Genomic DNA, 27,218 nt, shown 5'->3' with positions numbered 1-27,218 from the left:
TGCTGGGATTATAAGCATGAGCCACCACACCTGGTGGTGTCATTTTGAAGTACTCTTAACTGAATAATGAGCCAAAAAGACACTTGAGTAACTTCTGTACCATGACATAGAGAGGCTGAAACAAATAAGTTGGGGTAGGGGAGACCTGGATGATTTTCAGTAATTCAGGTAGTAGAAGAAAACTTTTTCTTTTTAAATTCTCATACAGTAAAATGGACATATTTGGATATACAGTTCTATGAATTTTAACACATGTGTAGATTAGTATAACCACCATCATGATCAGGATTCAGACAGTTCTGTCACCCCAAGAAAACTCCCTTGTCCCATCCCTGTATAGTCATACCCTCTCCCACTCGCTAGCCTTTAGCAACCACTGGTCTGTTTTCCATTGCTATATATATATATATTTTTTTGAGAATGTCATATCAATAGAATCATATAGTATATAGCCCTTTGAGACTTGGTTTCTTGCATTCAGCATAATACCTTTGAGATTCATCTAGGTTGTAGCATTTTCTTTGCTGGATGTGTGATTTGCAAATATTTTCTCCCAGTCTGTGGTTTTTCTTTTCATTCTCTTAATAACAGTCTCTTTTGCAGAGTACAGGTTTATAATTTTGATCAAGTCCAATTTGTCAATTTTTTTCTTTTATAGATAATGCTTTTGTTGTTATGTTAAGAATTCTCCCTAATCCCGGGTCATGAAGATTTTCTCCTGTGTTTTTTCTTCTAAAAGTTTTATAGTTTTAAGTCTTACTTTTCTTTTTTTTTTTTTTTAATTTATTTATTATTATTATACTTTAAGTTGTAGGGTACATGTGCATAACGTGCAGGTTTGTTACATATGTATACTTGTGCCATGTTGGTGTGCTGCACCCACCAACTCGTCATTTACATCAGGTATAACTCCCAATGCAATCCCTCCCCCCTCCCCCCTCCCCATGATAGGCCCCGGTGTGTGATGTTCCCCTTCCTGAGTCCAAGTGATCTCATTGTTCAGTTCCCACCTATGAGTGAGAACATGCGGTGTTTGGTTTTCTGTTCTTGTGATAGTTTGCTAAGAATGATGGTTTCCAGCTGCATCCATGTCCCTACAAAGGACACAAACTCATCCTTTTTGATGGCTGCATAGTATTCCATGGTGTATATGTGCCACATTTTCTTAATCCAATCTGTCACTGATGGACATTTGGGTTGATTCCAAGTCTTTGCTATTGTGAATAGTGCTGCAATAAACATACGTGTGTATGTGTCTTTATAGCAGCATGATTTATAATCCTTTGGGTATATCCCCAGTAATGGGATGGCTGGGTCATATGGTACATCTAGTTCTAGATCCTTGAGGAATCGCCATACTGTTTTCCATAATGGTTGAACTAGTTTACAATCCCACCAACAGTGTAAAAGTGTTCCTATTTCTCCACATCCTCTCCAGCACCTGTTGTTTCCTGACTTTTTAATGATCGCCATTCTAACTGGTGTGAGATGGTATCTCATTGTGGTTTTGATTTGCATTTCTCTGATGGCCAGTGATGATGAGCATTTTTTCATGTGTCTGTAAGTCTTACTTTTCAATCTATGATCCATTTTTAGTTAATTTTTGTATAAGTTGTCCTTGTATCTAGGGTGATGGCACTTTTTTTTTCTCCATGTGGTTGTGTAATAGTTCCAGCAGCGTTTGTTGAAAAAACTACCCTTTCTCCATCGAGTTCTTTTGCTCCATTGTCAAAAATAAGTTGACCATATTTGTATACACCTATTTCTGAATTCTTTTCTGTTGCATGAATCTGTGTCTATCCCTCTGCCAATATGACCCTGTCTTAATTGTTATGCTTTAGAGTAAGATTTAAGATCAGTTAGTGTGTTTCCTTGAACCTTATTCTTCTTTTTAAAAATTTTTTAGTTATTCTAGTTCCTTTGCCTTTCCATACAAATTTTGGAATCAGCTGTATCTATAAAAATTCTTGCCAAGAGTTTGATTGTAATTGCATCCAGTCTATAGACCAGTTTGGGGAGAATTGACACCTCTAACTATGTTGAGCCTGGAAAACTTTTTTAAAAGAATATTTAATGCCTTTGTATAGCTGAGACGTTAAGTCCGTGCTGCAAATATAGGATATTATAGGAAAAGGAATAACAAGATGACAAGAAAGAGCTATGGAAATTAAAATATGATAGCAGGAATCTAGATTGAGTAGAATAGTTGGAAAATAAAGTTAGGGAGATTTCCCTTAAAGTAGAACAAAAGGTAAAGAGATTAAAGATGAGACAAAGATTGGAAAAGTAAAGGCTCTAGCTAGGAGGTCCATCATCCAAATATTGGAGTTCCAAAAAGGTAGAGCAGGGAAATGAAATGGACAGGCAGAATTGATCAAATAATTTATCCAAGATCTGAATGAAGGAGCTGGATCTCCGTATTAGAAAAGTGAATTTTAAAAAGAACCACATGATTTCATGGAGATAGAAAAGAGAATGGTAGTTACTAGGGGAAGGGGAAATGAAGAGCTAGTGCTTAGTGGGTATGGACTTTCAGTTTTAGAAAATGAAAAAATTTTGGACTTGAGTGGTGGTGATGGTTGCACAACAATGTGTATGCCTAAAAATGATTAAAATGGTAAATTTTATATTACGTATATTTTACCACAATTAAAAAAACACTGAATTGTATGCCTAAAAATGATTAAAATGGTAAATTTTATATTATGTATATTTTACCACAATTAAAAAAACAGAACCGCACCAAGGCATATCAGCGAAATTTTATATCTATGGAGATCCATGGGGAGATAAAGAGAAGATCCTGAAAATTCCACAGAGAACAAAACGAGTGACATTTAAATGTACTGAGAATTAAGATACCTAGCAGTAATATTGTATGCTAGATGATGATAAAGTAATTACGTCAAAATTGTCAGCAACCTTGTAGAAGGAGAGAGTAGAAGAAAAGGACAAAAACTTTACCTTTAATTGTTTTCTTTCTCAGTAGGCTACTAGAGCATGTGCTCTAGCAAAATGAAGGCATAGTTCAAGAGGGAGGAAGATTTAGCCTGAGACTGTACAGCAGAACCAGATCCAGAATGAAAAGCCCTAGGATGACAGTTGTGCAGCAGGCCCATAGAGTATCTGGCCCAGATTGGTGTAGGAGGGGATCTCGGAGTAGGGAGTGCAATAGGGATTATGATAGATTATTTTGCATATGGAGAATAATATGGATAGATAATGATGAATCTGATGGAACATTTTGGAAAAAATAAGAATATAGTCGTGTGTCACTTAAAATGGGGATACATTTTGAGAAATACATCATTAGATGATTTTGTAATGTGAACATCATAGAGTATACTTACACCAACCTAGATGGTATAGCCTACTATACACCCAGGTTATATGTAAAAGCCTGTTTCTCCTAGGCTGTAAACCTCTACAGCATGTTACTGTACTGAATGCTGTAGGCAGTTGTATTGTAACCAAATGGTAAGTATTTGTCTATTGAAACATATCAAAACATAGAAAAAGTATAGTGAAAATACAGTATTATTGGATTTATATAGTACTCTATATAAGTACAGTATTTGCCATATAACATTTTGGTCAACAATGGACTGCATATATTATGGTGGCCCCCGTAAGTGCAAAAAAGGTAACAGTTATCAATTCCAGGAAAGTCAAGAAAGAAAATTTATGTATGAGTTAGAATGCCTTCAAATTCAAGAAATAGAAAACTTATTTGAGCATGAACAATGGTAAATTTATTTTGTCACACAAAATGGCATAAACAGAATGATTTATCATCTTATTCAGCGGAACTCAGATAGGATGGATCAAGGACTGGTTAATTCAGTGATTGAATGACATTGTAAAGAATTAGGATTCTTTGCATATTCTGGTCTTCCACTTTCAGCTTTGTCCTTTCTGTCTCTAGACAACATCCATAAACAGAAAAAATGATTTATTACTATGGGGTTCATTTTGTGATCCAGAAACCTCTCCTAGATCACCCAGTAGAGTTCCTCTGTGCCTCACAATCAAGATTGCGTTGCCTAAATAGTGAGAATCATTGTTACAGAAATAACTACTAGAATCATTGATGAAGTAAATGTAGGGAAAATAAGTGGATGCTTATAGAAGGGAAAACAGATGGAAGATGGGTGATTATAGTCTGCTAGGCAGGAGAGGATGGCAGGCAAGAACTAATAGAGAGGGAGTGAGGTTTGTAGCACTTGGGAAATGACTGCAATAAAGATTCACTACTTAATATTGGTTAATGTTTCAGACAACTTTTTTTTTTTTTTTTTTTTGAGATAGAAAATCACTCTGTCACCAAGGCTGGAGTGCAGTGACATGATCAAAGCTCACTGCAGCCTTGACCTCCTGGGCTCAAGCGATCCTCCCACCTCAGCCTCCTGAGTAGCAGGTACTACAAGTGTGTGCCACCATGGCTGGCTAATTTTTCTATTTTTTGTAGAGATGAAGTCCCACTATATTGCCCAGGCTGGTCTTGAACTTTTGGGCTCAAGCATTCGTCCCACCTCGACTTCCTGAATATATTGGGATTACAGGTGTGAGCCACCACCTGTGGTCTCAGACAGCTTTTTAATAGTTAAACTTTTCTGTTTGCAATCAAGAATTTGTTTTACCTCCCTCCCCTGAACTACTGGTATTATTATTTATTCCTAAAGTTCGAGTACCTACAAACAATTTTTAAAGTTTGTATTGATAATATACAAAACACTACTGGGCACTGCAGATTTGAAAAAACAAAAACAAGAGTGTAGATGTAGTCCCTAACTTTAAGGAACCTAAACTCACCTTAGAGCAGTAGGAAATTTACACAAAATATCAGTAATAAAAGATAATTTATGCTTAGGTCAAAATTAGTTTGTAATAAAGAACCTAAGATTGTAAATTCCACTGTAATAAGTTATATGAGTGTGCCTTTAAAAAAATTTACAGTAACTACTATATTGAAGGATTTTAAGTATGGAAATTGCATTTTAGATGCATAAGGATGTTTGCCATGTACATTTATCATACATACTTTTGTAAATCTAGTAATTTTCTTTGCGGTCATTAAAAAAAAAAAATCAGTGTTTCAGAACAGGAGCACTAGCTCAGCTGCATTAGCTGGAACAGAGAATCTGGTCATTCTTAACTCCTTATAAGATTTTTTTGCCAAGTGTGGTGGCACATGCCTGTAATCCCAGCACTTCAGGAGGCCAAGGAGGGAAGATCACTTGACGCCAGGAGTTTGAGACCAGTCTGGGCAACATACCCAGCCTGCAAAACACTGTCACTAAAAAAAAAAATACAAAAAATTATCTACATAGGAGGCTGAGGCAGAAGGATGTCCGAGCCCAGGAGGTGAAGATACAGTGAGCTGTGATAGCGCACTGCACTCCAGCCTGGGCAACAGAATGAGACCCTGTCTCAAAAAATATATATATTTTTTCAGTCTCTGCAGTTTTTAGCCACATCCCATACTTCAAAGCTACCTATACCTCCAATTTCTGAGACTTTTTGGTGTTCTTGGTGTTCTTTAACAAAAAGTAGGCAGCCTTTTTTTCTTTCTTGGTTATAGAATTAGGTTTGACCTTTGCTTTCTCAATTTAGGTTTGCTAAACTAGTTGCCTTTTGTGTATTTGTTTTCCAGCTTTCAAAATTCCAGCTTCCTTGAAATTAAAAAAACAAAAAAAATTCCAGCTTTTTTGAAAGTTTTCATCTGCTGTTGTTTCCTCGCATTTCGACCTTGTAGATTTATCCTTTTTTCTTAATTTATTCTCATTTAATGGGATTTAAGGAGCATATTGACTAAGTTTTCATTTTTACTTGATTACTGGGGAGTATGACATAGACATCTCTGTACTTAGATATTACTGATGTAAGTCTACTTTGAATCAAATGAGCAGATGTTTAAAAAGTATTGTTCCCAGTTGTTTTAATGATTTCTTCCTGTGAGTTGGGGTGGTGCTGCCTATCATCAACTCAGGAGGGTATTTGAAAATACCTGGAAAAAATTGTAACAGTGTCTGGAAAACACTACAGATATTTAATTGGCAGAGGTCAGGGGTGATTAACATTGCAAAATGTGAGGGATAGTCCTACACAATGAAAAATTAATTCAATCCCAAATGGCAGGAAGAAGACAGGAGGTATATTAACCTGGAAAAAGTGTGCCAGAAGGACAGGGACATAGAGCGGGGGGTGATGCACCATTTTGGAATTGGGATTAAGTAAAAGTGTACAAACTAAATGGCGAGACCTCCCCCAGCTTCTTTCCTCCACTTAGCCTAAAGAAATAGACCTAAAGATTTTGACAGTTGGGATACATAATAAAACCACCAAGTCAGTTTCATCCTACAGTAGCCCTTGCTGGTTGCCTAACCCCTGCTATTATAAATAATGCCAAAATAAGCATCATTGTACATGTCTCTCTGTGTACCTGTTACAGGAATTATCCTAGGATAATATCCATTACTTTTTCAAAATTATAACCCACAATAAGTAATTTTATATCACAACCTTATGTACACATACACATGCCGTATGTGTTTGTGTGTGATATATCTACATCTACATATAAAAAGTTTTACAAAACTATACTTAGTACATAGATGTACACTGATATTTTTAGCTTGTTAAAAGTTGGTCTCATTACATCTCATTTAGATACAGAAAATACATATATTAGATAATATATAGAGGTGAATATATGTAAAGTCAGGATTCTAGGTCCAAGGCATATTTGTCTTCAACATGAACAAATACTGTAAAATTATTCTACAGAACAATTGTTCCAAATTGTACCTCCACCAGCAATGAGTAATGGCTTCAATTTGTGTTTCCAAACTCATTTACCAATTTAATAGGTAGAAATGGCATCTGTGACAGACACAGACACTATACTTATACTGACGCCATCTTTATTTCTAAAACTTTAAAAATTCCTGTCTCCACTATGGAAACCTTAAAAGGTCAAAAGCCTGATATGCTAACTTTTTTCTGCACGGTCCACTGCCTTGGCATTTAGCCAAGGTACCTTGACAGCTAAGCTCTTTAGAGGTCCAGAATTCAGCCAGTTAAAACAAATTTCATTGATTATAAAGGTCTGTCATAGAAAGCCAGGTAGCTTCCGCCTTCAGTTTCTGCATTTTAGTTTCGTTTTTATCTGGCCTGAAGCATCAGTTTGGACAGCACGTATCTGGTTAAGTTGAATCATGTAAGTTCTTCAGGCTTTTCAGCAGTGTCCTGATAATCAGGGTAGACATGAAAGGAGTGCATTTCCAGAGGACAGTCATAGTACCTGATATGGTTTGGATCTGGGAGGTGGAGGTTGCAGTGAGCAGAGATCATGCCACTGCATTCCAGCCTGAGCAGCAAGAGTGAAACTCTGTGTCAAAAAAAAAAAAAAAAATTACCCAGGCATGATGATGCGTGTCTGTGGTCCTAGCTACTCAGGATGCTAAGGTGGGAAGATTGCTTGAGCCCAGGAGTTCAAGGTTTCAGTGAGCTATGATCATACCACTGTACTCCAGCCTGGGCTACAGAATGAGACCCTATCTCAAAATAAATAAATAATAAAATAAAGAATTTTTTTAAAAAGGAAAAAGAAAGTGCAGAAGGTGGGCCGGCCTCTGCTGTCTCGTAGTCAGGGCTGTTAGGTGTAATCATAGGCTCAGCAGTCAGTTTGAGTTCAAAGTGCTGAAGACACTTAGGAAGGCAGCATGGGCAGTTTTCCTTCAGGAAAAGAGGAACACTTCCAAAAACAGTTCTGAAAAACAAATCATTTCCTATGCCTCCGTAGGTGCCAGGTTTTTGTTTTATGTCTTGTTACAAAATGTGTCCCATTTAACAATCTTAACTTCATAATTTTTCAGCTATCTCTTGTTCTTATCCAGAGTTTTTATCCCAAAAGTTTGAGTGCAAGAGGGACAAAAGCATTTTCTTAGAACAATGTATTTATGTAATTTGACCAGAAAGACATATTATATTCAGGAATTGGTCAGGATGAACTCTGAATTTTCAAAAATTTTCATAATGAATTTACATAACTTCCCTACTCTTTTTTTCCTAACCAATTACCTGGTGAGCAGCCTAGGAAAAAATCCCTTTTTGGAGAAAGCTTCATTTAATAATCAAACTGTCTCACTAAGATGTGTGTGCGAGGAGAAAGGTAAGGGAAGTAGACTCAGGTTTATCAGTCTATTGTTGTAAGTTGCAGCGAATCAAGAAACCCGAGCACAAGGCAAAGGCGGTGAGACATCCCCTAGAGCAGTGGTCCCCAAACTTTTTGGTACTAGGGACCGATTATGTGAAGACAGTTTTTCCACGTACAGCAGAGTGGGGATGGTGTCGGGATGAAACTCTTCTACCTCGGATCATCAGGCATAATGAGCACACAGCCTAGATCCCTTGTGTGTGCAGTTCACAATAGAGTTTGCGCTCCTATGAGAATCTAATGCTGCACTGATCTGACAGGAGGTAGAACTCGGGGTAATGCTCACTTGCCCGCTGCTCACCTCCTGCTGTGTTGCCTGGTTCCTAACAGGCCATGGACAGGTACCAGGCTACAGCCCGGGGATTGGGGACCCCTGCCCTAAAGGGAGTCCAGAGTCCAGTCTGTCAGGAATAGGTGTGGAGGGGTCATACTCCTTGTGATGTGCCCCAACTTGTAGGTTTTGGCAGGAATCACTAATTAAGAATGCAATTAGCCACTTCATCGAAATATAGAGTCGATCAGCAGCTCAATTTTAGATTGTCCCATCAGAGAATAAGTCGTTTCCTGTGGGCATTTGGATGTGACCCAGACAATTCAGCTGGCATCTATTGATATTTTTCATAGTTTAGGGCCCACAGAGGGGTGTCCTAAATTTGCAGCAGTCCCAGAGTCAGAGTTCTGTTCATTGAGCCTGTTCCTGCTTTTCGTTCAGCAGAGCTCATGCTGAAAGGCTGAAACAACCCATATCAGACAGTTTTAGCTAATAGGCCCAGGTAATTAGGACCTGCGAATTTAACATTCCCAAAAAGCTTGCAGTTAGTCTTTGCAGCAAGAAAGCTGAGACTCTGCAAAACCAGACAGCTGTGTTCCATGTCCAAGTGACAAGCAAGGCTTTTTCTTAAGCCTTTTTTATCATGACAACCTTAGAGTCCAAATTGACCCACTCAAAAAAAAAAAAAAAAAAAAAAACACACACAAACACATACACACACATACACATCAGGATGAAAAATTGTCAGCCTCTAAGGGTCAGAATCTGATTTTATAAGAGCTCATTAGTAAATAAAAACTGGTTTTTAAAACTAAATGTGTATCTGCGTCTAGAAATTGCTTCCCGTTAACTGCAGACATTCTAGCAGGAAAAAATCATCAGCTATGGTGACTTACTCTGTTTCTGATACTCAAAAAGTATTCTGCTCACCAGCAGCAGAAACCAAGGGAGTTTTGTCCCATTAACGGTTCTTCTTTTCAGCTTTCCTGATTGGGATGATCCCTCTAGCATTTATGAAATTACAAACATATAACATTTTACATCACTTTCATCATACATCCGGATGCAATGCCCACAAAATACAAAATGATTTTGTGAAAATTTCCTTTTTCCTATTTAATTACACGTTTATTTAAACTCGTAGCAGTAAATTTCTCATTTATAGGTTCATATTACAGTGGTGGGGGTGGGAGGATTTGTGTAGATCTTGGATGGAACGCAAGGGTGATGGGGTTGGTGCAGCAGCAGCTAGGCTTAAGAAACGTTTAGAGGGCACCCCCTCCCTCTTTTTTTCCTCTGAGTTTATCTAAAGCTTTACTCCAGCCTTGGGAGTTGATTTAACCTCTGTCCCTGGCACTTGGAGGAGAAAACAGTGTAAACTTTTAAATTTTTTGCCCACTCAGTGCTTACTTTTAGTAATATTTGGACTCTTTCTCCTCCTATCTCAGGAAAGAACAGAAACAAAAGACATCACCTTGGATGTATCCCCCAACCCCCAACTTTAGCCAAAATTGCCAGAGCAGCCAGGGGATCAGCAGGTGAACTCTCCCAGCATTGGATCTGTCATTCTCAAATCTCGCTGTCAACTTTTATCTCTCATAACAAAAAGCAGCTTACCTACTGTTTCATATTATGAATAATTCCATAGCTGCCCAGGCATCAAAGGTTTGTGATATTCATCCTTTCTTTTCCCAAACAATGCATTTGCCGTATTTTAGTGAGATGGTCTGGTAAATCCCACTTCTGACACCACCTTTTTCAGGGGTCCTCAAGACCACCGCCAGGTTCAGTGATTCTCTTAGAGAGCTCACAGGACTCAGCATATAGTTCAAAGCTAAACTTAACGGGAAAAGGATTTGAAGCAAAATCAGCAAAGGGAAAAGGTTCATGGAGTGAAGCCCAGAGGAAACCAGGCGCAAGCTTCCAAGAGTCTTCTTCCCATGGAATCATACAATATGTATGTAATTTACATAATTTCTCCAGCATTGAATTATGACAATGTGTATGAAATGTAATCTGCCAAAGAAGTTCTTTAGAGACTCAGTGTCCAAGATTTTGCTTGACAGCTGGTCACATAAATACCTTCTGACTAGCATGTACCGACATTCCAGACTTTCCGAAGAAAAGCAGTGATTAGCATGTACCACATTATTTATACAAACAATTTTGGCACTTTGAAGGATTCCTATCAGTTAGAGTGGTGGGAACCCTCCTGAAATCCAAGTTCCCAGACACCAGCCATGGATCAACCTTGCAAGAGGCTTTTCTTTTTTTTTTTTTTTCCTTAGCCTCAGACTATTTTATTTTATTTTTTTATTATACTTTAAGTTCTAGGGTACATGTGCATAACGTGCAGGTTTGTTACATATGTATACTTGTGCCATGTTGGTGTGCTGCACCCATCAACTCGTCAGCACCCATCAATTCGTCATTTACATCAGGTATAACTCCCAGTGCAATCCCTCCCCCCTCCCACCTCCCCGTGATAGGCCCCGGTGTGTGATGTTCCCCTTCCCGAGTCCAAGTGATCTCATTGTTCAATTCCCACCTATGAGTGAGAAGATGCGGTGTTTGGTTTTCTGTTCTTGTGATAGTTTGCTGAGAATGATGGTTTTCAACTGCATCCATGTCCCTACAAAGGACACAAACTCATCCTTTTTTATGGCTGCATAGTATTCCATGGTGTATATGTGCCACATTTTCTTAATCCAGTCTGTCACTGATGGACATTTGGGTTGATTCCAAGTCTTTGCTATTGTGAATAGTGCTGCAATAAACATACGTGTGCATGTGTCTTTATAGCAGCATGATTTATAATCCTTTGGGTATATCCCCAGTAATGGGATGGCTGGGTCATATGGTACATCTAGTTCTAGATCCTTGAGGAATCGCCATACTGTTTTCCATAATGGTTGAACTAGTTTACATTCCTACCAACAGTGTAAAAGTGTTCCTGTTTCTCCACATCCTCTCCAGCACCTGTTGTTTCCTGACTTTTTAATGATCGCCATTCTAACTGGTGTGAGATGGTATCTCATTGTGGTTTTGATTTGCATTTCTCTGATGGCCAGTGATGATGAGCATTTTTTCATGTGTCTGTTGGCTGTATGAATGTCCTCTTTTGAGAAATGTCTGTTCATATCCTTTGCCCACTTTTTGATGGGGTTGTTTGTTTTTTCTTGTAAATTTGTTTGAGTTCTTTGTAGGTTCTGGATATTAGCCCTTTGTTGATGAGTAGATTGCAAAAATGTTCTCCCATTCTGTAGGTTGCCTGTTCACTCTGATGGTAGTTTCTTTTGCTGTGCAGAAGCTCTTTAGTTTAATTAGATCCCATTTGTCAGTTTTGGCTTTTGTTGCCGTTGCTTTTGGTGTTTTAGACATGAAGTCCTTGCCCGTGCCTATGTCCTGAATGGTATTACCTAGGTTTTCTTCTAGGGTTTTTATGGTTTTAGGTGTAACATTTAAGTCTCTAATCCATCTTGAATTAATTTTCGTATAAGGAGTAAGGAAAGGATCCAGTTTCAGCTTTCTACTTATGGCTAGCCAATTATCCCAGCACCATTTATTAAATAGGGAATCCTTTCCCCATTTCTTGTTTCTCTCAGGTTTATCAAAGATCAGATGGCTGTAGATGTGTGGTATTATTTCTGAGGACTCTGTTCTGTTCCATTGGTCTATATCTCTGTTTTGGTACCAGTATCATGCTGTTTTGGTTACTGTAGCCTTGTAGTATAGTTTGAAGTCAGGTAGCGTGATGCCTCCAGCTCTGTTCTTTTGACTTAGGATTGTCTTGGAGATGCAGGCTCTTTTTTGGCTCTATATGAACTTTAAAGCAGTTTTTTCCAATTCTGTGAAGAAAGTCATTGGTAGCTTGATGGGGATGGCATTGAATCTATAAATTACCTTGGGCAGTATGGCCATTTTCACGATATTGACTCTTCCTATCCATGAGCATGGTATGTTCTTCCATTTGTTTGTGTCCTCTTTTATTTCACGGAGCAGTGGTTTGTAGTTCTCCTTGAAGAGGTCCTTTACATCCCTTGTAAGTTGGATTCCTAGGTATTTTATTCTCTTTGAAGCAATTGTGAATGGAAGTTCATTCATGATTTGGCTCTCTACCGGTGTATAAGAATGTTTGTGATTTTTGCACATTAATTTTGTATCCTGAGACTTTGCTGAAGTTTCTTATCAGCTTAAGGAGATTTTGGGCTGAGACAATGGGGTTTTCTAAATATACAATCATGTCATCTGCAAAGAGGGACAATTTGACTTCTTCTTTTCCTAACTGAATACCCTTGATTTCTTTCTCTTGCCTGATTGCCCTAGCCAGAACTTCCAACACTATGTTGAATAGGAGTGGTGAGAGAGGGCATCTCTGTCTTGTGCCGGTTTTCAAAGGGAATTTTTCCAGTTTTTGCCCATTCAGAATGATATTGGCTGTGGGTCTGTCATAAATAGCTCTTATGATTTTGAGATACGTTCCATCAATACCAAATTTATTGAGAGTTTTTAGCATGAAGGGCTGTTGAATTTTGTCAAAGGCCTTTTCTGCATCTATTGAGATAATCATGTGGTTTTTGTCTTTGGTTCTGTTTATATGCTGGATTACATTTATTGATTTGCGTATGTTGAACCAGCCTTGCCTCCCAGGGATGAAGCCCACTTGATCATGGTGGATAAGCTTCTTGATGTGCTGCTGGATCCGGTTTGCCAGTATTTTATTGAGGATTTTTGCATCGATGTTCATCAGGGATGTTGGTCTAAAATTCTCTTTTTTTGTTGTGTCTCTGCCAGGTTTTGGTATCAGGATGATGTTGGCCTCCTAAAATGAGTTAGGGAGGATTCCCTCTTTTTCTATTGATTGGAATAGTTTCAGAAGGAATGGTACCAGCTCCTCCTTGTACTTCTGGTAGAATTCAGCTGTGAATCCATCTGGTCCTGGACTTTTTTTGGTTGGTAGGCTATTAATTATTGCCTCAATTTCAGAGCCTGCTATTGGTCTATTCAGGGATTCAGCTTCTTCCTGGTTTAGTCTTGGGAGAGTGTAAGTGTGCAGGAAATTATCCATTTCTTCTAGATTTTCTGGTTTATTTGCGTAGAGGTGTTTATAGTATTCTCTGATGGTAGTTTGTATTTCTGTGGTGTCGGTGGTGATATCCCCTTTATCATTTTTTATTGCCTCTATTTGATTCTTCTCTCTTTTCTTCTTTATTAGTCTTGCTAGTGGTCTATCAATTTTGTTGATCTTTTCAAAAAACCAACTCCTGGATTCATTGATTTTTTGGAGGGTTTTTTGTGTCTCTATCTCCTTCAGTTCTACTCTGATCTTAGTTATTTCTTGCCTTCTGCTCGCTTTTGAATGTGTTTGCTCTTGCTTCTCTAGTTCTTTTAATTGTGATGTTAGAGTGTCAATTTTAGATCTTTCCTGCTTTCTCTTGTGGGCATTTAGTGCTATAAATTTCCCTCTACACACTGCTTTAAATGTGTCCCAGAGATTCTGGTATGTTGTATCTTTGTTCTCATTGGTTTCAAAGAACATCTTTATTTTGCCTTCATTTCGTTGTGCACCCAGTAGTCATTCAGGAGCAGGTTATTCAGTTTCCATGTAGTTGAGCAGTTTTGATTGAGTTTCTTAGTCCTGAGTTCTCGTTTGATTGCACTGTGGTCTGAGAGACAGTTTGGTATAATTTCTGTTCTTGTACATTTGCTGAGGAGTGCTTTACTTCCAATTATGTGGTCAATTTTGGAATAAGTGTGATGTGGTGCTGAGAAGAATGTATATTCTGTTGATTTGGGGTGGAGAGTTCTGTAGATGTCTATTAGGTCTGGCAAGAGGCTTTTCTAAGGATAACCTTCTGAAGCCTGCTATGCTAACTCTTTTCCAAATAATAAAGTAGAACGTCCTCAGACAAATGGGGCTGAAATTGTAATGTTGAATAAATTTAATTTAACTTAATAAATTCATTTAGGTTCAGCAGGACAATGAAGAATTAAAAAGGAGAGCTCCTAGGAGTGAAATAGTTTTATACTCTGACACAATATAATACCTCTAGATTTTCCTCTGTAGTGATAATAATGGGTAATAAACAGTACCTAATGGTGGAGGACACAGCAAAATTAGGAAGACTTAATGACTTTGCAACAGTGGGTGGTGGAACAAGTTCTTTTCCAGTGAATATAATCTAAACAGTTTTGTACTGTAGCAATTTGTAGTTGTTTTTTGTAGTTAGTTTGAGAAAGGGAATTGTTGTCTTTTAATATTTTGTGAACTTGTACTAACTTTATAAGTACATAATTATTAAAGGTATATTAGAGAGAAATCAGTTCCCCAAAGTGTAAACATAGAATTCACTTTTTAAAAAAATTTCAAGCATTTAACACTGCTTAAAAGCAATAAAAATTACTTCAAAAGATATTTGACTATAGATTTCTAAACTTCCATAATTGTGTGTAATTTTTATCTTTTTTCTTTAATAGAAAATATGATTGATTTAGGTTTATGGGGCCTCAGTTGAGGCTAAAAGTTCACCTTTTGGGGCATAAGTATTTTTTTTCTTTCTCTCTTTTTTGAGACAGGGTCTCTGTCATCTGGGCTGGAGTTCAGTGGCGCCATCTCGGTGCACCACACCCTCTGCTCCCCAGGCTCAAGTGATCCTCTCACCTCAGCCTCCCAAGTAGCTGGCATTACAGACACATGCCACCATGTTTGGCTATTTTTTTGTATTTTTAGTAGAGACAGGGTTTTGCCCTGTTGCCCAGGCTGGTCTTGCCAAGCAATCCACCTACCTCTGCCTCCCAAAGTGCTGAGATTACAGGCACGAGCCACCATACCCGGCCAACATAAGTAATTTTTGTGTCTGTCTTAGATGCATCAGCTTTGAGACCTTGGCTTCCTAATTCCAAGATAAACCATTCCAGTTTAACATTTTCACTTGTATTTTTGCATTAAGGACAATAAATTATTCAGAAATTATGAAAGCCAACACTGAATAGAGATGCTGAAGTTGCTAAAATTAAACTCTTTGCCGACAGCACCATAGTGTAAGAGTTTGAAATATTTATTTTTCAGTCAGTGTATAAAATCCTAAATTCAAAGTTTGAAAAATAGTTGTGAAGGGAAAATTAAAGTATAACACAACATTTTGAGTAGTGGGAAAGTCAAATGTATAAAAGCTGAATACTGCCTATGAAAATTTTCAGCTATCTGAAAATTTACTTATTTAGAGAGCCGTGATCATTATAGGTAATTGTGTTTTCATGGGAAATAAAAAAGAGTGATGTTTCATACAGTAGTTGTATTCCAAGTTTCAACAGTTTTCTGCTTGTAGACCTCATGGTAGCTATTTTCAGTGTTCATTTGCCAGTTTGGCAAAAAGATGCAGGCTTTTGAATATAGCTTTTGCAGCTATTTTCTTCTCTAACTACAGTATCCTTTTTTACACTGTGAAAGCTATGTAGATCTAAAAGATATCTAAGAGGAGCCAGAATATGTTGTATTATCTCCTTGCTTACTGAGAAACCTCAGACAGCCAAACTGCCATAGATATTTTTATTACTCTCATAATACTTTTGTGTTTATGTAGCCATTTTATTTGGAATGCTGCCATGTTAAGATACTGGAATAACAGAAAAGTGAATTTTAATTCTGTAATTTATATTATAGGGAAGTTGCTTTCTCGGTTAAAGATTTTTCTCAGCTCAGGTAATTTTCAGTACCCTCTAATACTTGGAAGTTTTCCTGCAAACGGGGTATTCATGAACTTCTTCCAGAGTAAAGCCACATTGGACTTCAACTTAATATGCAGTTTGTTAAGCTAAGCCCCAAATCTCCTAAATCAGACTTCATTTTTAGCAGCATTTCAGACTAAGACCTCTTTGCTCCCTGCCAAAGGTGTGTATGTTTTACACATACTCCCAGTAAAAGGTCTGTCTCCTGCTCCTGGTTTTGTACTTAGGAATTCTGTGTCCCCTTCAGTTAGTACAGTCATGTGCCTCATAACAATATTTTGATCTACCACAATGGTCCCGTAAGATTATAAATGGAACTGAAAAAATTCCTAATGACCTCGTAACATCACTGTATAATTTTTTTATTTTTTAAATAAATTTAATGTGGCCTAAGTGTAGAGTGTTTATATTTTATTTTTATTTTATTTTATTTTGAGACTGGGTCTCACTCTGTTTCCCAGGCTGGAGTGCAGTGGCGCAGTCTCGGCTCACTGCAACCTCCGTCTCCCTGGCTCAGGTGACCCTCCTGCCTCCGCTTCCTGAGTAGCTGAGACTATAGGCATGTGCCACCAGGCCCAGCTAATTTTTATATTTTTAGTAGAGACGGGGTTTCATCATGTTGGCCAGGCTGGTCTCCATCTCCTGACCTCGTGATCCCCCCGCCTCAGCCTCCCAAAGTGCTGGGATTACAGGCATGAGCCACTGTGTCCGGCCACTTCCTTATTGTTTACTTTAGATGAATACAAGTTAACTTTTCAATATAATATTTGTGACATTTAAACTACACCTTAAGTTATGTTCATTAATGTTTACACTCAGCACAGTTTTTTTTGTTTATAACAATGCATAGAATACCTTAGATTTTAACAATCTATTTTAGTAATAGGACGAAGATAAAGAGGCATATATTGGGGAGTCAGGACGCATAAGGAACAGAGGCTATAGTGTGTTACCTATGGGGAACATAAAATTTCTTAGTTGACTCTGCCCTGATTGCCGTTACATTTCTAAAGGCCTTATTTATTTTCAGTTGGTCAATCAGATTCAGCCTTTTTATTGCAAGTCATTTTCTGAGTGAACTACACCAGTTTCATCTTACTGTAATACTTTCTAATGCTTTTATTGTTTTTGTTTGTTTCCTAAATCTTTATGGACTTAAAAACTAGTTTGCCAATATTTGACATCTCAGTTGTTAAAAGAATAAATGGGGGAAATTAGCATTAAGTCATTTTAATTTTTAAAAATTCATATTTTCTTAGCATTTTCTTTTCTTTTTTCATTTGTTCCTTCTTTTACCTTTCTTCATTCATTCGTTTGTTCCTTCTTTCTTTCTTTTCTTTTTTCACATAGAGAAGTACATAATGTATTGTCCTAAATGGAACTTGTTATTTACTCATGGTCCAGCTTAAGAATTTGTAAGTGATTGCATATAGATTAGATATTTGGTACCCAAAATAGTAGTGAATAGCATTGATTTTTCTTGGAGTGACCTTTCTACTTATTTTCCAGTGAACAACTGGTCCTTCAAGGGTTTGTGAATTTAGGACATTGTTTTTATTTTATTCAGTGACATTCTGTAGCCAAATTTAGGATAAGCTTTTTAGGTATCTAGCGTAGAAGGTAATTATTTACTTAGAACAAGCCGTGAATGTTTGGAGGTTTTATGAGTGGAGCTTTCATGGTTAAATCTTGGAGTAGAGGCTGGGTAGAATTTTTTTTTTTTTTTTTTTTTTTTGAGACAGAGCCTCTCTCTGTTGCCCAAACTGGAGTGCAGTGGCACTATCTCGGCTCACTGCAACCTCTGCCTCCCGGGTTCAAGCGATTTCCTGCAAACTTTTGTATTTTTAGTAGATGGCTTTCACCATGTTGGCCAGGCTGATCTCAAACTCCTGACCTCAAGTGATCTACCCACATCGGCCTCCCAAAGTGTTAGGATTACAGGCGTGAGCCACTGCATCCGGCCTAGGCTGAGTGGATTTAAATGTAGTTCTTTCTAGTCCTATAATTTTTTAAATTCATACAAATTTTATACTATCAACTTTTTCATATAGAAAAGTATAAGTCGTGTTTTTATATTGGTGGACTTCGTAGTCTTAAATGGAAGATAAGGTATGTTAGATAATTTATTATGAATTGTGAAGCTCTGTGTGTATTATCAAATTTAATCTTTACAATAGCCTTCTAAAATGAATATTATTTTCTAGATGAGAAACCCTCAGTTGTTATTAAAATACTTGCCAAGTTCTAGTCTAGCTCTATCTTAAATGCTTTTTCAACTCACTAAACTATATTGCATTAATTATTCTGGCATAGGAAACAAGATCTATACATAACACTGAATTACACTGGCCAAGTTCAGAGTAGACAAAATAATAAATGAGCTATCATTTCAGAAATAGGAAATACCACTAAAAACTATGATGACCTAAAATTAACTTGAGAATGTTAAAGCTGAAGCCAAACTCTTAAGGTAGGAATCAAAGGGCTCAGCCCTACCTAGCTATACAGCTTTACCTCTGCTTATTCCCTATGCAAATCCCCAGCTTCAGGCAAACTCATTGTGCTTAAAAACACTTTGGTGATGTAGCCTTAGTTATGCAATTCCTAAGTTTGCCTTTATCCTGTCACCTATAGGAAACCATTGGCGATTTTATAGAAAGGTAATTTAATGACTACTGCTACCCCTTCACCTATAAGTTAAATATGGTCAAATCTTGAACCCTGGTGTCCCTGAAGCTGACTGTAATACCCCGTGCCCTAACAGAAAGAGGCCATTTGCCTTATTTCTCTCCAAATGAGATATTTTAATGTTGGACCTGATTACCAGCATGTGTACCTTTTAGTAGAAGGTGTGCATATTGTACCTAGATTCCAGCAGCTGTTTTAAACCTTTCCTCCGCTTCCTTTGTCTCTTTTCACCATCAGGGAAATCTAGTGTAGAGGGACCAGTGGACCTTGTGATTTACATGTGGCCCAGCTTAATAATTTGAGTTAAGAGATTGCATAGAGGTTCGATGTTTGGTGCCAAAAATCATAGTAAATAACATTGATTTTTCTTGGAGTGGCCTTTCTATTTATTTTCTAGAGGACAACTGGTCTTTCAAGGGTTTGTGAATTTAGGATATTATCCTTATTTTATTCCATTTGTTGCTTTATTTTTTTGGGTGATTAATAACCCATACCGCTGTGTGTACATCTTTAAGGGTTTCTTTGAGAAAACACTATTTAAAATATATCCAGAATCCAAACAACTTCTCAACACCTGTGTTGCTACAGTCCTGGTACAAGAACCTATCAGCTGTTGCCTGGTTTACCCTAGTAACCTGCAAATTGGCCTTCCTGTTTCTATTCATGCTTTCCTACAGTCTCTTCCCAAAACACAGGACCTAGAATTGTTTTCACCTTTTTATTTTTAAGTACTTTTAGACTTATGGAAAGGTTGCAAAAATAGTACAGAGAGTTTCTGTATGCCCTTCACCCTCATGTTAACACCTTGCATTAACCGTAGTTATCAAAAGTAAGGAATTAACATTGGTACAGTACTACTAACTAAACTATTTACTGTGTTTAGATTTCACCAGTTTCCCATTAATGTCATTTTATCCATTTCAGAATCCAGTCTGGGGCCCTATATGGCATTTAGTTTTCTTTCTCCTTAGCCTCCTTTAAACTGTGAACAGTTGTGCTGTCTTGTTTTGATGTCCTTGACGCTTTTGAAGAGTACTAGCCAGTTATTTGTAGAACATCTCTCAACTTGAGTTTCTGTGATATTTTCTCATATTGGGTGGATGTTACAAATTTTTTCACAAGAGTACTACGGAACTTATGTGCCTTTTTTAGTGCATCAGGTTGGGGTACAGGATGTCAATAGGTTACAGGTGGTGTTTTCTGGTCAGAGTATTATCTCCTGTGCTTCTCCACTGTGAATTGCTGTTTTTTACATTCTAATTTTGAAATATCTTGGGGGAGATGCTTTGAGTCCATGCAAATATCATGTTTCTTCTCAAACTTCTGTCCACGAATTTTTAAATTCATCTAGTGCAGTAAGGCAAGAAAAATAAACTGAAGACATGCAGATATAAAAGGAAAAAAAAAGGCCAGGCGCAGTGGCTCACACCTGTAATCCCAGCACTTTGGGAGGCCAAGGCGGGCAGATCATGAGGTTAGGAGACCGAGACCATCCTGGCTAACACGGTGAAACCCCGTCTCTACGAAAAATACAAAAAAATTAGCCAGGCATGGCGGCATGCACCTTTAGTCCCAGCTACTCGGGAGGCTGAAGCAGGAGAATGGCCTGAACCTGGGAGATGGAGCTTGCAGTGAGCCGAGATTGCGCTACTGCACTCCAGACTGGGCGACAGAGCAAGACTCCGTCTCAAAAAAAAAAAAGGGAGGGGGGGAAACTGCCACCATTCATGGATAATACAAATCTACTTTAGACAATCCCAAAAAATCCATGAAAAAGAAAAAACCTAGAACTAATAAGTGAATTTATTACATTTTCAGAATATGGGGTCAATATACAAATTCAATTGTATTTCTGTGTTCTAGATATGAACTCTTGGCATTTGACATTTTCTAAAGCACCATTCATGATAGCACCCCCAAAAAAGAAATACTTAGGTATAAATCTAACAAATATGTGTACCATTTGTATGATACAAACTACAGAACTGTCATTGAAAATCAATTACAGAAGACATAAATAGAAATACCTTGTTCATGGATTAGGAGACTTAGTATTGTTAAAATGTTTGTTCTCCCAGTAATCAAGACAATATAGTATTGCTAAAAAGAGAGACACACAGAAAAATAGAACACAGTCAATTGGCTTTTTACGAAGATACAAAGGCAACTCAATGGAGAAGGGAAAATCTTTTCAACAAATGGTGCTGGAACTATTGGATGTCTATATGCAAAACACCTTACATACAAATTTGCTCAAAGTGAAATATTTGCAAATTACATTTCTAACAAAGGACTTTTTATAGCATCTATTTGGATCTCAAATTCAATAATATTTCCTCTTAAAAATGGGCAAAAGATTATTTAAACAGACACTACAAATCAAGATGTATGCATGGCAGATAAGCATGAAAGCATGTTCAACATCATTCATCATTAGGGAAATGAAAATGAAAACCACTGTACAATACTGCTACACATCCATTGTAATGGCTACCAAAAAAGAAAAAAAAATCCCACTAACTAGAAACTGACAATTCTAAATACTGACCAGGGTTCAGAATAACTCTGAATGCTCTGAATCCTGGTACATTTGCTCTGAAAACCAATTTGGTGGTTTCTTATAAAGTTAAACATGTGACTTAGTACATATCCCAGCAGTTCCACTCTTGGATATTTACTCAAGAAAATTAAAATTTATGTTCATTTAAAGCCTATATATGAATGTTATGGCAGCCTTAATAATTGCCCCAGCTGGAAACAACCAAGTTATCCTTCAATAAGTGAATGATTAAACCACTAGTGGTATACCCATACAGTGGAATACTATTCAGTAATAATAAGGGTTGAACTATTGATTTATGTATCAACATGGATAAATCTTAAATGCCTTTTGCTGAAAATATTAAGCAAGAGCCAAGAAAGATCAAGCTCAAAAACCTGCACACAGAATAAATCAAAGCCTCACAGTGTTCATATGTGTATCCCCACTGAAATATAAACTTCATGAATGTAGTGATTTTTATCCGTTTGTTCATTTGTATTTGTTGACTGAAGAAAGTAGATATTAATACTGCTGGTTTACATTTGAGGAAACATCTCAAAGAGGTTAAGTTACTTGGTAAACTAGATAACAAGCTGACTCCTACCACACTGCTTCTCACCATCACATTTCTGGCTGCTACTTTTGGCTTAGCATAGTTTCAAAATTAGTCCATGGTTCTAAACTCTGACATGCATTATAATCAACTGAGAAGCTTTTAAATTTCCCACTCTGGCCTCGTGCCCCTTAAGACCAGTTGAAATCATCTCCTCAGGTGATTCTGATGCACAGTGACAAAATTACCATTGGTCAATAAATGCATGTTGACTGGGTGAATGAACAGGTTGAGAGCTTAGTATTTTATCTGCCCACATGCTTTTTGTCCACTGACTTTTCTTTTTTCTGCTGTCTTGTTTTCTTTCTTTACCTTACCCTTTGAAAGTTAAGTCTGGCTCTATCACCCAGGCTGGAGTACAGTAGCACTATCTCGGCTCACTGCAACTTCCGCCTCCTGGGCTTAAGCCATTCTTCCACCTCAGCCTCTCAAGTAGCTGGGACTACAGGGGCACACCACCACACCTGGCTAATTTTTGTATTTTTTGTAGAAACAGAGTTTTGCCATGTTTGCCAGGCTGTCTTGAACTCCTGGGCTCAAGCAATCCTCCTGCCTCAGCCTCCCGAAGTTCTGGAATTACAGGCGTAAGCCACTGTGCCCAGCCCATCCTCTCCTTTTCTTGAAGTATTATTACAGTAACCATTAGAGCATTTCTTTGGAATTTGAGCTTCCTGGAATCTTAGAAACTCATCTGTTTGATTTCAGCCTGCAGTGGGATGGGGTTGTGTGGGGACCTGCTGCCTGAACTTCCTGCCTGTTTCTCTACTGGCTAAAGAGTTTAGTTATAGATTTAAGGTTGTTGTTATCAGTAGTGCAGATAATTGCAGAAGACTAAATTGTGTATGTGTATGAAAGTGTGTGTGTGTTTGTGTGTGTGTGTGTGTGTGTGTGTGTGTATTGGGACCTGCTGCCTGAATGAACTTTCTGCTTGTTTCTCTACTGGCTAAAGAGTTTAGTTGTAGATTTAAGGTTGTTATTATCAATAGTGCAGATAACTGCAGAAGACTAAATTGAGTATGAGTGTGTGTGTGACCCATATCCAGTTAAAATGAAAAATGGAAGTCAGTTATATACTTCTATATAGTTAATATTTTTACTAAAAATATTTTTATGGGAACAGTTGAATTAGGATTTGGTTATTTATTTCTGAAGAACTTCATCTTCTGTAAAAGATTTCTAGAAGTAGTTTGTTAATTTAAGTACTGTTGAGTTTTTGTTACAGATTATTAACCTATCAATGGTGCATTTGGGAGACAGAGATTTGAAGCTAGAATATACACTTATTTCTGGGAGTTGAAAGTCAAAATAATTGAAGCCATGGAGATAGAAAGTAGAAGAATGGTTACCAGAGACTAGGAAGGGTTGTTGTGCAGTGAAGGGGAACTGGGGATGGTTGATGGGTACAAAAAAAAATAGAGTGACTAAGATCTTGCTATCACAGTAGAGTGATTATAGAATTTATTGTACATTTAAAAATAACTATAAGAATATAATTGGGCTAGGTGCAGTGGCTCACACCTGTAATCTCAGCATTTTGGGAGGCCGAGGTGATAGATCACCTCAAGTCAGGAGTTCAAGACCAGCCTGGCCAAAATGGCGAAACCCTGTCTCCACTAAAAATACAAAAATTAGTCGGTTGTGGTGGTGTATGCCTGTAGTTCCAGCTACTCGGGAGTCTGAGGCATGAGAATCGCTTGAACTTGGAAGGCGGAGGTTGCAGTGAGCTGGGATTGCACTGCTCCACTTCAATTTGGGCAACAGAGCAAGATCCCGTCTCAAAAAAAAAAAAGAGTATAATCGGTTTGTTTTGTTTGTAACACAAAGGACAAATGCTTGAGGTGGTAGATACCCCATTTACCCTGGTGTGATTATTATGCATTGCATGCCTGTTTCAAAATATCTCATGTACTCCTTAAATATATACACCTACTATGTATCCACAAAAGTAAAAATTTTAAAAAAGAAAGCTAGAGTTATAAAGGCATTCACAATTAAAAGTTAATCAGAAATTAAGTAAAACTTTCTGGAGTCCATCCACAGGCTACGTTTTTTTCTTTTTTTTTTTTTTTTTTTGAGACTGAGTCTCACACTGTGGCCCGGGCTGGAGTGCAGTGGCATGATCTCAGCTCACTGCAAGCTCCACCTCCCAAGTTCAACTGATTCTCCTGCCGCAGCTTCCTGAGTAGCGGGTATTACAGGCACCCACCACCACGCCCGGCTAATTTTTTGCATTTTTAGTAGAGACAGGGTTTTACTGTGTTGGCCAGGCTGGTCTGGAATGCCTTGACCTCGTGGTCCACCTGCCTCAGGCTCCCAAAGTGCTGGGATTATAGGCGTGAGCCACCGCGCCCAACCCAGGCTACATTTTTCTTCTTCTCATTAAATACTTATCAAGTGCTGTGCTTTACCACTCAAAGATGATGAAACTTTGCCCCAGTTTTCCTGTAAAGAATTAGAAGCCCAAAATAAGGAATTCTTTTCGCCTCTTTGCTTGCCTCATGAAGCTCTATACATAGACATATTTTGGAGTTCCAGAAATATTACTTGAGGTTTTGATTCAAACAAAGAGAGAACAATCACCTCAGGCAATAATAGCTGTGGCTAGGGAAAAGGATACATGTGGCAAATTTCTAGGCAAGGTTTGTGAAGATAAATCTGAGGGGAATTGAGCTGTGACCATTTAAATGATGCATTTCTTAGTGACTTTCAGGCTCATCGATCAAAATTTTAAAATGAAACAGATATGAAAATAACTGAAAGCCACAAAATGACTTCTCAATGCCATTATCCTTTTCAACTAACAGTAATATTTAATGCACATTTAGAGTATTATTGATTTTTTTTAAAACTTGTTACTTTAAATGAGTACCCCATAACATTACTTTCTTAGATATTTATTTTTTTACTTCTTAAATACAAATTATTTTTCTTATAGAATATTTCACTAAAGTGCTAGTGTAAATCTCAGAAAATGTGCTATTTATTAATCTAATCCAGAACTCTGAAAATGTTTATAATTTGAGTTGTATTCTATCAAGGACCAAAACAACTGAAAGTTTCCAAATAGTAGCTGTATTATATTGTATATAGTGTAAGAGAGAACGATTTGCTCCTCTTATTCAAGATGAAACAATAAAAGTGTAATATTTTAGGCTAAAGGTTTAGCAACCCTCTGAAAAATTAAATAAAAACTTAATTATGTCATATGATCCAATTAATGTATACACGTTTATGTTGTGTATATGCATACGTATTTTATGCACACAAACACACACATACACATTTAAATAGCGTGGTTGTGTATCAGAATGCTACCAGTGGTTTTCTTGCAGTAAACCATGAGCTTTTAAATTCTTTGTTCATATATTCAAAAAGTTCACTGTATGTATGTATTTGCATATTTAAAACTAAAAAATCAATAGTAAAGAACCCTTAAAAAACCCAAATGGTGATCTCATTACATGTAGTAGTGGGCCAGAAACTGTGCTGCTATAGTAAGTAGGTAGTTAATGCCTACCTCCAGAATAGGCTTGACAGACATCTTGCCCTGATATTTAGCTTCAGGGCTCCAGAAGCCTTTTATAGAGTGGTGTCTGCATGTTGAAAATCATATGAAGAGCTTAAATACCTGTGCCTGGGTGCTTTCCCTAGAGACTCTGATTTTTGTTATGAGATGTAGTTTGGTCAGTAGGACTCTGAAGTTCCCCAGGTTATTATAAGATACAACCAAGGTTGAGAACTACCCTATACAAAGCCTATGTTGAACACTGTGCATGTTATTTTCACCTGTGTTTGTTGTTGTTATTGTTGTTGTTTGTTTTGAGATGAGATCTGCTATGTTCTCCAAACTGGTTTCAAACTCCTGGGTTCAGGTGATACTCCTGCCTCATCCTCTTGAGTAACTGAGATTATAGGCATGTGCCACCACACCCTTCACCTGTTTTTTAAAGCTATGTTTTAGTGTCCAGCGTCCCACTGAATTAATAGAGTAACATGAAAGACTGTTGTATTCTCTGCCTCTAAGTTTTCCTCCCTCTATTCTTTCTTCTACATTGTCACAATAATTTTCTAAAGCATGAAATAATTGTGTCATTGCCCTGCATGAAAGCCTTTAATTATCTGTTCTTTTCAGGTTAAAGTGTAAGTTCCTTATCTGGTCCCAACCTATTTTTTGTTTTATCTCTTGTTAGTCTAATGCTAGAGATGCAGAACTCTGTTCATACTTAACTGTTCCTTCTGTAGGCCTTTTTTTTCATACCTGCCTTTGCATATGCTGTTTTCTTTGTCACTCGTTTTCATCATAGCTCAAGAATAGATCCAGAAACAACGTTTATTGGAATAGAATGAAACTAGCATTTATTGGACTCATTAACTAAGGACTGTACTAGGTACTTTAAGTAACTCTTATAATCCTCATAGCCATACCTAAGAAATGGTCATTTTCCATGCTGTACAGATGGGAATCTGAGGCTTTTAGGGGATGAATAACTTGCTTAAAATTACACAACTAGTTGTAGGCAAATATGGTATTTTGAACTTCATGTCCAGTGTTTGTTTCTATGGCCTTCCCCCACCCACTTCACATTGCTTCAGTAGTAAATAAATTAGCAATCACATTGCCCATGTGATGATTATCATAACCTCTTTCCAAAAATGGTATGCATAAACATTTGATGTTTTCATACTTGTTTTGAATTCTGTACAGCAGAAAGAAATAAATTTAATAGTCTTAAATGGTAGAATAATCACAGTATTGTTCTGTGTATAATCAGTTTTAGTACTTTTTTGTGATGATCTGAGTATCATTGAATTGTGTATTCCTGTATGTTTACATTTTAAGTCTTTTCTGTGATGTCCTCATAAAATACTGAGCACTTTCACTTTTCCTTTACTGCATTTTAACGCCTCTTCTGCAGTTCTTGTTTGGGCAAAATTTCCTACATTTTTCACTATCCCACAAATTGGCTGAGTAAGATTTATACATAATTTATACAGAAATTAAAGTGTTTTCAACCATAAAATTCAGTCAAGCTCATTTTCTGCCCATGTAAAGAGGAAAATTGAAAAGTTACATATGTAGATAATTTTTGTAATCCAAAGGACAGCCTGTGAAACCTTAACAGTCTCTGTGTGGGAAAGTGTTACAGTTTAACAAGAA

General features: G+C 37.4%; 1 protein-coding gene across 13 annotated transcripts in view; it reads left to right on the top strand.

Annotated features, from left to right (window-relative positions):
* Positions 1 to 27,218, top strand: part of ANKIB1 (ankyrin repeat and IBR domain containing 1) — a 155,963-nt gene that overhangs the window by 30,595 nt on the left and 98,150 nt on the right. For 3 of the 13 annotated variants that reach the window (XM_077994892.1, XM_077994890.1, XM_077994886.1), the window contains exons 2-3: positions 9,938 to 10,154; positions 10,252 to 10,446. The gene's annotated coding sequence lies outside the window, so the exon portion shown is untranslated. 13 annotated transcript variants of the gene reach the window in all.

Source organism: Macaca mulatta, chromosome 3, assembly GCF_049350105.2.
Source record: "Macaca mulatta isolate MMU2019108-1 chromosome 3, T2T-MMU8v2.0, whole genome shotgun sequence".
NCBI classification, from domain to species: domain Eukaryota; kingdom Metazoa; phylum Chordata; class Mammalia; order Primates; family Cercopithecidae; genus Macaca; species Macaca mulatta.
The sequence above is the reverse complement of the archived record's forward strand: the minus strand, read 5'-3'. Positions and strand labels throughout refer to the sequence as shown.